This window comes from Pan troglodytes, chromosome 4 (assembly GCF_028858775.2).
Source record: "Pan troglodytes isolate AG18354 chromosome 4, NHGRI_mPanTro3-v2.0_pri, whole genome shotgun sequence".
Taxonomy (NCBI): Eukaryota; Metazoa; Chordata; class Mammalia; order Primates; family Hominidae; genus Pan; species Pan troglodytes.
In genome coordinates, this window is record NC_072402.2 from 60,793,368 (window position 1) to 60,803,938 (window position 10,571).

The window sequence follows — 10,571 nt, forward strand, 5'->3', positions numbered from 1 at the left end:
GTAAACAGCCAATCCCTAAATTGAACTCTCACCTCTGCCAAAGTTCCTTGCCTTACCAATTCCCTGTGGAGGGTGAAGTAGACCATGGCAAAGGTTCTCCAAATGACTCTTTCCTGAAAAGAAACACAGAGCAGTGGGAAAGAGCACGGGGAAATCAGAGATTGAGCAAGGATCGAAGAGGAACCTGAGAGCTAAATGCACCGTGGAGCTGCCCCTGCAGTCAGAAGACTTTTTAGAGAGGCAAAGGAATTTCTTTTGCACACCCCTTCACCAGCCATAAACTTCCTTTTCTTTTCCAAAATTCCCCAAGAGGACATATCAGGAAGTGGGTGCTGTGAACTATTGGGCTCCATGGAGAAAACTTATCTTTTTAAATCAATAGAAAGTGCCTATGGGTGGATGAACAGAAAGAACAACATTTAAGAAGGCTTTGGAATGAAAGAGAATCCTTCCCTTAGCTGAGGAGCTTATAGAAGAGCAAGATTAGAGCTACTGCAGGATTAACTTTCTGCTTCCATTGTCGTTGTGCCGGGCTGTCATATCTGATACCAAATTAGAACAAGAGGAGTTTGCTACATGGTGTCTTCCATGAGGCACCATGCTCAAGACTGTCAAATCTACAAAAACAAATACATATATAAAGCCTTAAAGCATGGATCCTGATTTGAGGGGTTTGCTGGGAATTTAGACATAGAAAACTGAAACCATGCAGGGTGATGAGAGGAGCTGTGATAACTTTTTAGGGTACGTGTGCTGTCATTCAGAGAGTGCACATGCCCAGTTCTCTAGAAGGATTTCAAACTACGATAAGATAGATGGAGAGTTGTGTGGTATGTTAGGTGCAGACCAAGAGGGATACCTAAAGCCTCTGTCCTCTTGGAGTGCACACACCTGTTTTTCATAGATTCCTTCCTGGCTTCCCATGAACTGGTCACCCTTTCTGTGGATTTCATTAATCCTTCTGGGCCTGTCATGTCTTACTTTTCAAAGATCGCTGTTGGCTATAGTACATACAGAGTCTCTTCAATAACTTGTCTAACTCTTGAATCTTTAACTTTTAAGTAACTTATTAGGTTTGATGCAAATAGAGGGAGAAATTGTGTTAGCCTGTTGTCAATACACTGTGCTGAGGACATTCCCCAACATGTGTTAATTCTGCAGCTCACTTAACTTTTCCAGATGCGGCTGGCTGGGCTGCCAAGTTGGTGACATTGCAGATGGATGGCCACAGCCTCACTGTAGGCAGATGAACATGGGTACCTTTGATGTGATGGGGTGACTCTTTTCATCTATTAGCCAGAAGGAAAAGCTATTTTCTTCTGTAGAGTTCTCAGTTCACTCCCACCTCAAGGAGACTGTATAATCCTCAGCATACTCTAGTACTCAGGACTGGGGTCTGGGGCTCTCATCCCTACCCACTGAGTGTGTAGCTAGTAGCTCCTGTCAAGTCAGAATAAAACTAATCCAAGGAGAGCTGTAAGAGAAGCTTCAGAGAAGGCTGTTTTCTTAAAGGGGGATGCTGTTTCATATATGAAAATGGTTGCATTTCACCTGTTTAATCAAATGTCATCCTAAGCACAAAAAACAAGGCACCCATGCCCTTTACACAGTAGATATATTTTATACTCCCTATATCCACATCGTGCATATACAAATTTCAGAGTATAACGACTCTTCTACTCCAGGGAGGAAATCAGTGATGATCAAAATCTAAGGAAGAGAAAGTGCTCTTTAGCCTTCCATCTTCCTGGCAGATAAAGGTAGTAAAAGAAGTTTCAGGTTTTCTTCTTCAGCAGGATGGGGACCTTCTTTAACAAGAAGGAGAACGTATACATTACAGCCTTGGTTTAAAATATGCTCCATTATTTGGTATGTAAGCAAATTATTGAACCTCTAGACATTTTGGTTTCCTCATCTGGAAAACTGGAGTAATACTCACTCTGTAGGAATATGGTGAGAGCAAAGACTACATATGTAGAGCCACAGCATAATACTTGCCACATAATGGGTCCTCCATATTTACAGCCATTTGTAACAGTATAATGGAAATCCTTTTTTTGCTTCTAGTTCAGTACAAGGTTCATAAGACTGGTCATTAATGAACCTATAGAAGCTTGGATGTTTAGAAGTTACATTTGGGCCTGGCGCGGTGGCTCACGCCTGTAATCCCAGCACTTTGGGAGGCCAAGGTGGGTGGATCACCTGAGGTCAGGAGTTCAAGACCAGCCTGACCAACATGGAGAAATCCCGTCTCTACCAAAAATACAAAATTAGCCAGGCGTGGTGGCACACGCCTGTAATCCCAGCTACTCAGGAGGCTGAGGCAGGAGAATCACTTGAATCCGGGAGGCGGAGGTTGTGGTGAGCCAAGATAGTGCCGTTGCACTCCAGCCTGGGCAACAAGAGCAAAACTCCATCTTAAAAAAAAAAAGAAAAAAGAAAAAGAAGTTACATTTGAAGACTGATGCAAGGCCCACAACACAGAATTTGATGAGGCCAATGGCTATTTTATTTGAGGAGGATTATCTTGTCCCAGCCTTTTTCTCAGACTGACAGTAAATTAAAAACTATATTTGTGCCTGGCGTGGTGGCTCACACCTGTAATCCCAGCACTTTGGGAGGCCGAGGAGGGTGGATCATGAGGTCAGGAGATTGAGACCATCCTGGCTAACACAGTGAAACCCCTTCTCTACTAGAAATACAAACAATTAGCTGGGCACAGTGACGGGTGCCTGTAGTCCCAGCTACTAGGGAGGCTGAGGCAGGAGAATGGTGTGAACCTGGGAGGCCGAGCTTGCAGTAAGCCAAGATCGCGCCACTGCACTCCAGCCTGGGTGATAGAGCGAGACTCTGTATCAAAAAAAAAAAAACAAAAAACAAAAAACTATATTTGTAGGCTGGGAGCGGTGGCTCACACCTGTAATCCCAGTACTTTGGGAGGCCAAGGAGGGTGGATCACAAGGTCAGGAGTTCAAGACCAGCCTGGCCAACATGGTGAAACCCCGTCTCTACTAAAAATACAAAAATTAGCCGGGCACAGCGGCAGGCACCCATAATCCCTGCTACTAAGGAGGCTGAGGCAGGAGAATGACTTGAACATGGAGGGTGGAGGTTGCAGTGAGCCGAGATCGCACCACTGCACTCCAGCCTGGGTGACAGAGTAGAGTAAGACTCCCTCTCAAGAGAAACAAACAAACAAACAAACAACAACAAAAAAACACTGTATTTGTAAGCAATTGATTTGGGAAGGTTAATTGTTAAAAAACATTGTTATACCTTATTAACAATTCACTCTGGAGTTGGTTCTTTTAAACTGAAAATTAAAATTGCATTGTGATTCTAATATTTTATTTAGATAAACTCAGGGCCCTTGCAGTTCTTAGGACACACCTGCAATCTTTGAAAGCTATGTTTGGGTAGAGTAAAGTTCATAAAGACCTAAGGAATCGAAGTGGAGAAACAGTTTCAGAGTAATGTTTATTAAAATTACTTTTATACTTGTGTATCCCTGCAAATGAGTAATTGGGCTTGGCTAGGCGCGGTGGCTCATGCCTGTAATCCCAGCACTTTGGGAGGCTGAGGCAGGCAGATCACCTGAGGTCTGGAGTTCAAGACCATCCTGGCCAACATGGTGAAACCCCGTCTCTACTAAAAATACAAAAATTAGCTGGGCATGGTGGCGGGCGCCTGTAATCCCAGTTACTCAGGAGGCTGAGGCCCGAGAATTGCTTGAACCAGGGATGCAGAGGTTGCAGAGAGCCAAGATCATGCCATTGCACTCCAGCTTCAGGGAAAAGAGCAAGACTCTATCTCAAAACCAAAACAAAACAAAAAGAGTAATTGGGCTTATCAGATAATATAAAGGCCTTGTCCAAAATGTTTTGTGTTTAATGTGGAGTATGGGAGTGTGACTCAGCTCCTTCAATGGGTAACAATAATTAACAATGATACTTCTCTCTTCTCTATTAAATCACAGAATTACCAAATAGAGAGTTGAAAGGCAATAGAGAAATCTAGCCCAACATCCTCACTTTATAAATAGGAAAACAAAGACAGTGGTAGATTGTGTTCTTTCTTCATTATTATTCGTTTCTTCTCACCCTCACCATGCTTCTCTGCCCCATTGCCTATAAGCTTGGACAACGGAACATGGGTGGATATGGCATTTGCTTCAGAGCAGAAACCTTAGGCGCAATTGTGTGGCTTGGCTGGGTCCTCTTATTTCAGCCCTCCACCAGGAGAAGAGCATATCCTGTGTGCTCACCTTCAGTGTGGATTTTGGTATAAAGCAAAACTACAGCCAGTCCTCATCCTTTATGTAATATGAGCAAGAAACAAATGCTTTTCTAACTTCTTGAGACATTAGGGTTGCTTGTTTTATTTATTTATTTTTAATTTTTATTTATTTATTTTTTTCCGAGACGGAGTCTCACTCTGCCGCCCAGGCTGGAGTGCAATGGCGCGATCTTGGCTCACTGCAAGCTCCGCTTCCCAGGTTCACGCCATTCTCCTGCCTCAGCCTCCTGGGACTACAGGTGCCCGCCACTACGCCCGGCTAATCTTTTGTATTTTTAGTAGAGATGGGGTTTCACCGTGTTAGCCAGGATGGTCTAGATCCCCTGACCTCGTGATCTGTCCGCCTCTGCCTCCCAAAGTGCTGGGATTACAGGCGTGAGCCACCGCGCCCGGCCTGGGTTGCTTGTTTTATAACCTAACTTAGTGAAAACTGACTAATACGATGGCCCAGGAGGTTGAAATGATTCACTCAAAGCCACATAGGTACCGCTACACCGCCTGAGTTAGAACTCGAATATCCTGATCAGAAAAGTTCTCTAATAGACTTCAACTTAGCAGGTATGTCTCCCAAACCTGGTAGTGCTTGGCACAAAATAAGTACTCAATAAATATGTTGTATGAATGAATCAATGATGAATGAAATCGGAACTAAAGTTCCTATTGAGCTGCTTCGATATGTATCTAGTCTGGTATTTGTCACATAGCTAGTAAGTGACAGAAACAGAAACACCTACACTCTTTTGAACTCCAAAGCCTGGGTGCTTTCCACTGCTCCACAGTTTCATTGCTGGAGATAGAAATATGACATTTGGGGCCATTTATGGACAATTGAAATATGTACAATGGTGTGACAGCAAGGCCCCTCCAAGGGGATAAGCTGCAATAGCTTCCCACACCGTAAATGACAGCCACTGGCATGCTAGGATCAGGTCATACTCCTGAGATGCCAGTTCCTTCAGTCCTCAGAGTGTAGGGGGGCAGTCTGGGGCCAGCTCCCATAGGTGGAGAGCAGCCTCATTACTCCTATATGCCATGCAATTATCATCATTTTCTGTATGTGATGGAAAATGACATTAAAAAATTAGGGACACTAGGCCAGGTGCAGTGGCTCACACCTGTAATCCCAGCACTTTGGGAGGCTGAGGCAGGCAGATCACCTGAGGTCAAGAGTTCGAGACCAGCCTGGCCAACATGGTGAAACCTCGTCTCTATTAAAAATACAAAAATTAGCTGGCCGTGGTGGCACACGTCTGCAGTCCCAGCTACTTGGGAGGCTGAGGCAGGAGGATCCCTTGAACTCAGGAGGTGGAGTTTGCAGTGAGCCGAGATTGCACCACTGTACTCCAGCCTGGGCAACAGAGAGAGACTCAGTCTGAAAAAAAAAATATTTTGGGACACCCTCGGTGAGAATTAGTAGCTCTAGGTCAATCTAGCCACTTTGTGGATACATGATTTTTAGAAAACCTTTTCAGCCAAATTTTCACTGGATCCTGGCTTTACTGTTTTGTTATACACATTTTCCATTTGTCCTGAATCCTTCACTTACTACATTTTATAGGAGTTTTTGTAAATCACCTTAAATTTCTTGTAGAAAGTCAGAAGCAATTGAGGCAAGTTTCGACTGTAATTACAAGTGAGTTTATTGAGTTTATTAAGCTGGGAGCATTGACATATGAATGAAGAAACAGAATGTAGTATATATACATGGTGGAATATCATTTAGCCTTAAAAAAGGACCATGCTACAAGATGGATGAATCTTGGTAACATTACGCTAAGTGAAATAAGCCACAAAAAGACACATGCTATATAATTCCACTTATATGAGCTATCCAGAATAGTCAAACTCATAGAAATAGAAAGTAGAATGGTGGTTGCCAGGGGATGGGAAGGGTGGTAAAATGGGCAGTTTTTGTTTAATGGGTAGAGAGTTTCAGTTTTGCAAGATGAAAATGTTTTAGAGATTGGGTGCACAACAATGTGAATATACTTAACATTACTGAACTGTACACTTAAAGATTGTTAAGAGGGTAAATTTTATATTATGTGTATTTACCTCAATTTTTAAAAAAGAACATATAGTAAAATTGTGCTATTTAAACAGAGGCTTCAGTTAAGCTGTTGCAAGATGTGCTATTGCTGTGGTGTTGGAAGCATAAAACATACTACCTGACTGCTACATTGTTTCTTACAGTGAATCACAAAGTCCTGTTGATTCTCCCAGCAAAACATCTTCTGACTAGGGCTGACTACATCATTCATGAAGTCCAGAGCAAAATGAAAATTCAGTCCTTTATTCAAAAACCAATACTCCTGAAAGTACCAAAATATAAAGTTTTTTCCTTTATTCTATGTAAAAAGCTTGTTTTCAACTTGCCATGGTGTTTTTTATTTGCAATTTACTATCTAAGTAAAGAAAAATTTAAACTTGAAATTTTACCATTCATTTTTATAATGTACAAGGCCATTTTTAAATGCAAATATAAAAGCTACCTTTTATATAAAATTGCCAAAATAACATAGTTTATATTTTGTAGCTCACAAATGCACTTGAGTTTCAGGTTCTTACCAGAATGGTGAAAACACTGTATAAAAGGAACTCACAGGTTTTTTTTTTTTTAAATCTTTTAATTGTCATTTTATAGCTCCCCACCACAGCTGCCCCCCACCGTTCCCTTTGATGACAACGTTTGCAGGCTTCAGGGGGACCAGAGAACAAAGCTGGGGCCTGGCAGCCCCACTACGCTGCCAGCCGAGGAGAACAAGTCACAATTACAAATTATCACAACAATTAGCTCCTGTACTTGGGGGATCAGCAAATTAAGGAGGCCCCAGCTCCTCATTGTACAGGGGGCTATTTGGCAGTGACCTTGCTCTGCAGACGATGATATTCCTTCAGCCTGAGGGAATTGATGTTGATGAACCCGGTGGCATCAATTGGCTGATAATCACCCTGCGCGTTCATGCTCACCGGCTCCTCCTTGTAGAGAGACAGTGGGGACTCCTGGCCAAGGATGTACACCTGGCCCTCGAGGACGGACACCTGCACTTTCCCTTCCACTTGCTCCTGGGACTTGGCGATGCAGTGGCAGACAAATTCACACTCAGGGCTGTACCAGAAACCGGTATCCACCAGCTCAACAAATTTCAAGCCCAGGCCTTGTTTGATTTTGCGCACTTCCTGGTCCATGGTGAAGGCCTTGGTGTCTAAATGAGCGAGGTAAAGGATGGTGCTTGCTGGGGCCTGGTAGATACCTCGGGACTTCATTCCAATGAAGCAGTTCTCCATGATGTCAATACAGCCCACACCCTGCTTGCCCACGACTTCGTTCAGGTACATGAAGAGCTCCAAGGAGGTCTGGTGGGTGGTGCCATCCTTGACGTTGGTCACCTTCACGGGGACTCCTTTTTTGAACTCGATCTCGAGAATGTCAGGGGTGTTGGGGGCTTTGGCCGGGTCCTGGTCTTCGTGTAGAGACCTGGAGGTGCTTGGTTCTTAGGGTTCTCCGGGATTCCAGCCTCGTAGCTGATATGCATGAGGTTCTCGTCCATGCTCCACGAGTTCTTGGGTGTGACCGGGATGGGAATCCTGTGTTGCTTTGCATATTCCATCAGGTCATTGCGGCCCTTGAGCTGGTTGTAGAATTTGGGCATCCTCCAGGGAGCAATGACCTTTATCTGGGGGGCCAGTGAGTAGCAAATGAGCTCAAACTGGACCTGATTGTTCCCATTTCCCGTGGTGCTGTGGGACATATACTTGGCCCCCTTCCACTGGGTGATTTCCATTTGTTTGCAGGCGATGCAGGGCCTGGCGAGAGGTGCCCAGAAGGTAGCGGTCCTCATACAGTGCACTGGACTGGATGGCCGGCCAGATGAACTCCGCCACAAACTCCCTGCCGACATCCTCAATGAACACCTTTTTAGCCCCAAACTTCAGTGCATTCTTCCTGGCTTCCTCGAAGTCTTCCTTCTGGCCAATGTTGGCCAGGTAGGCAATGACGTCATAGCCTTGTTCCTTCAGCCACAGGAGGGTGCAGGAGGTGTCCAGGCTGCCACTGTAGGCCAGAACCACGGAGCCTTTAGTGGACATAGCGTCTGAGATTGGAGGCATGACTTCCTGGCGTCCGGAATCTGTCTTCACCGTGCAGTGAACCACTCGAGTTCGGGCGGCAGTGGCAGGCGACAGAGCAGGCAGAACTTACCTGTTTTTATATGCACCCCTTCTAACACTTTCTACCTTTGGCTCACTGATGAGTCAAAAAGGACTTTAGAAGGCTTTTAAAGAAGCATACTCAAGAGTAAAGAAGAAAACAAAACTATGGGTTGCCCTACCCTCTCTCTTTTCTAATTTGTCATCATTTTCAGCCTACATGGTTGACTGATACAGCAAAGTAACAAAGGTGAGAAAGGATGTGATAGAGTTCCTTGTTAGTTCATGTTTCTTAGAATGCCCTTGCCTTCTTTCTGTGTTCTGACCAAGACTGAACAGAAAGCATGGCTCGTCAGGTTTATCAGAGCCTCTGCTTACTCAGTCATGGAGGTAACACGCTTGCCTTGTACTCAATTTGTATCACACTGAGCTCCAATGCATTATGGGTCCACTGGGATTCTGTGCTCATGGGGCATCTTGAATGTTCTACGCACACGGGGAGGCAAGGGATGGCAAGGAATGACAAAACAAGATTGTGCCTGTATTGTCTGCTCATGCATATGGTCCATTGTCTCATTGAACTTCACTTACAAAATACAAATTTATTAAGAATTTCAGCACAATGATAGCGGGGAATTAAATGAAGTGCAGGAGCCTTCTGAGTTCACAAGCCTATGAAGTCGGCCCTGTTTCTGACTCCATCTCTTGCTTTCTATTCCCACAGCCACCATTCTAATTCCAACTTTCCTTATCTTACAACTCAAGGATCAATCGATTTCTAAATTGGTTCCCTGACTCTGACTTCCTTCTCTAGAAGTATCCTATAAATCAGGGGTCCCTGATTTACAACTGGTCTGTGACCCAGGGCCACAGACCAGTACCAGTCCATGTCCTGTTAGGAACTAGGCCACACAGCAGGGGGTGAGCAGTGGGTGAGGGAACATTGTGGCCTAAGACCTTCCTCCTGTCAGATCAGCCATGGCATTAGGTTCTCATAGGAGCACGAACCCTATTATGAACTGTGCATACAAGGGATCTAAGTTGCATGCTCCTTAAGAGAATCTAATGCCTCTGACACCATCCTCCCCAGTCTGTGGAAAAATTGTCTCCTACAAAACCAGTCCCTGGTGCCAAAAATATTGGGCATTGCTGCTATAAATTATTGCCAGTTTGATTTTCCTAAAGCAATACTTGCACACATGACTTCACTGCTTTAGTCCTTCAGTGGTATCCCACTGTCTATCAGGCTCAAACTCTTAATCACAAAATTCAGGGCCTTCCACATTCTGGCCTTAAGCCAATTTTTTAAAATCTTTCTTTCCCTCTGCACACTTGACCTCTATCCAGATACATCCAATCAAGCAGAACAAAGGTATTCCCCAATAGATTATGTCAGAGTTTGGGACACACTACCCCAAAGTATGGCACCTGGAAACTGAGAAAATAGCAGACACAGAAAGGTTGCTCTCTGACTTTCCCCCATCTTTCTGTGTGAGAACTGGCCATAAAGGAATTCTCCAACCTACCTCCCCTGAATTAGGTCATAAGACCCTCATGTGTCAACTGTCCTACCCTATACCCAGAGGAAAGGAATACTACACAGAGAGGCCATTAAGAATCTGAACAAGCAGGCCTTGCTGAGTTCCTTTTATTTTATTTTATTTTATTTTATTTATTTTATTTTATTTTATTTTTTGAGACAGAGTCTTGCTCTATTGCTCAGGCTGGAGTGCAGTGGAGTGATCTTGGCTCACTGCAACCTCCCCATCCCAGGTTCAAGCTATTCTCCTGCCTCAGCCTCCCGAGTAGCTGAGATTACAGGCACCCACCACTATGCCCAGCTAATTATTTGTATTTTTAGTAGAGATGGGGTTTCACCATGTTGGCCAGGCTGGTCTCGAATTCCTGACCTTGTGATTCGCCTGCCTCAGCCTCCCAAAGTGCTGGGATTACAGGGGTGAGCCACCATGCCCAGCTTCCCCTTTAGTTTATTATCATCAGATCACACCCCCTTTTTGTCCAATCACATTTCTACATGTCTCCCTTCTTCATCGAATGTAAGCATAAAAAGACAGTGTTCCCTGGGTCTTTGGATCTTCATTTCTAAAGGCTCCCGTGTCACATAA

General features: G+C 44.3%; 1 pseudogene; it reads right to left on the reverse strand.

Moving 5' to 3' along the window:
* Window positions 1-6,976: 6,976 nt before the first annotated feature.
* LOC461877 (argininosuccinate synthase-like) lies at window positions 6,977-8,385 on the reverse strand (annotated as a pseudogene).
* Between the last annotated feature and the right edge of the window lie 2,186 nt (window positions 8,386-10,571).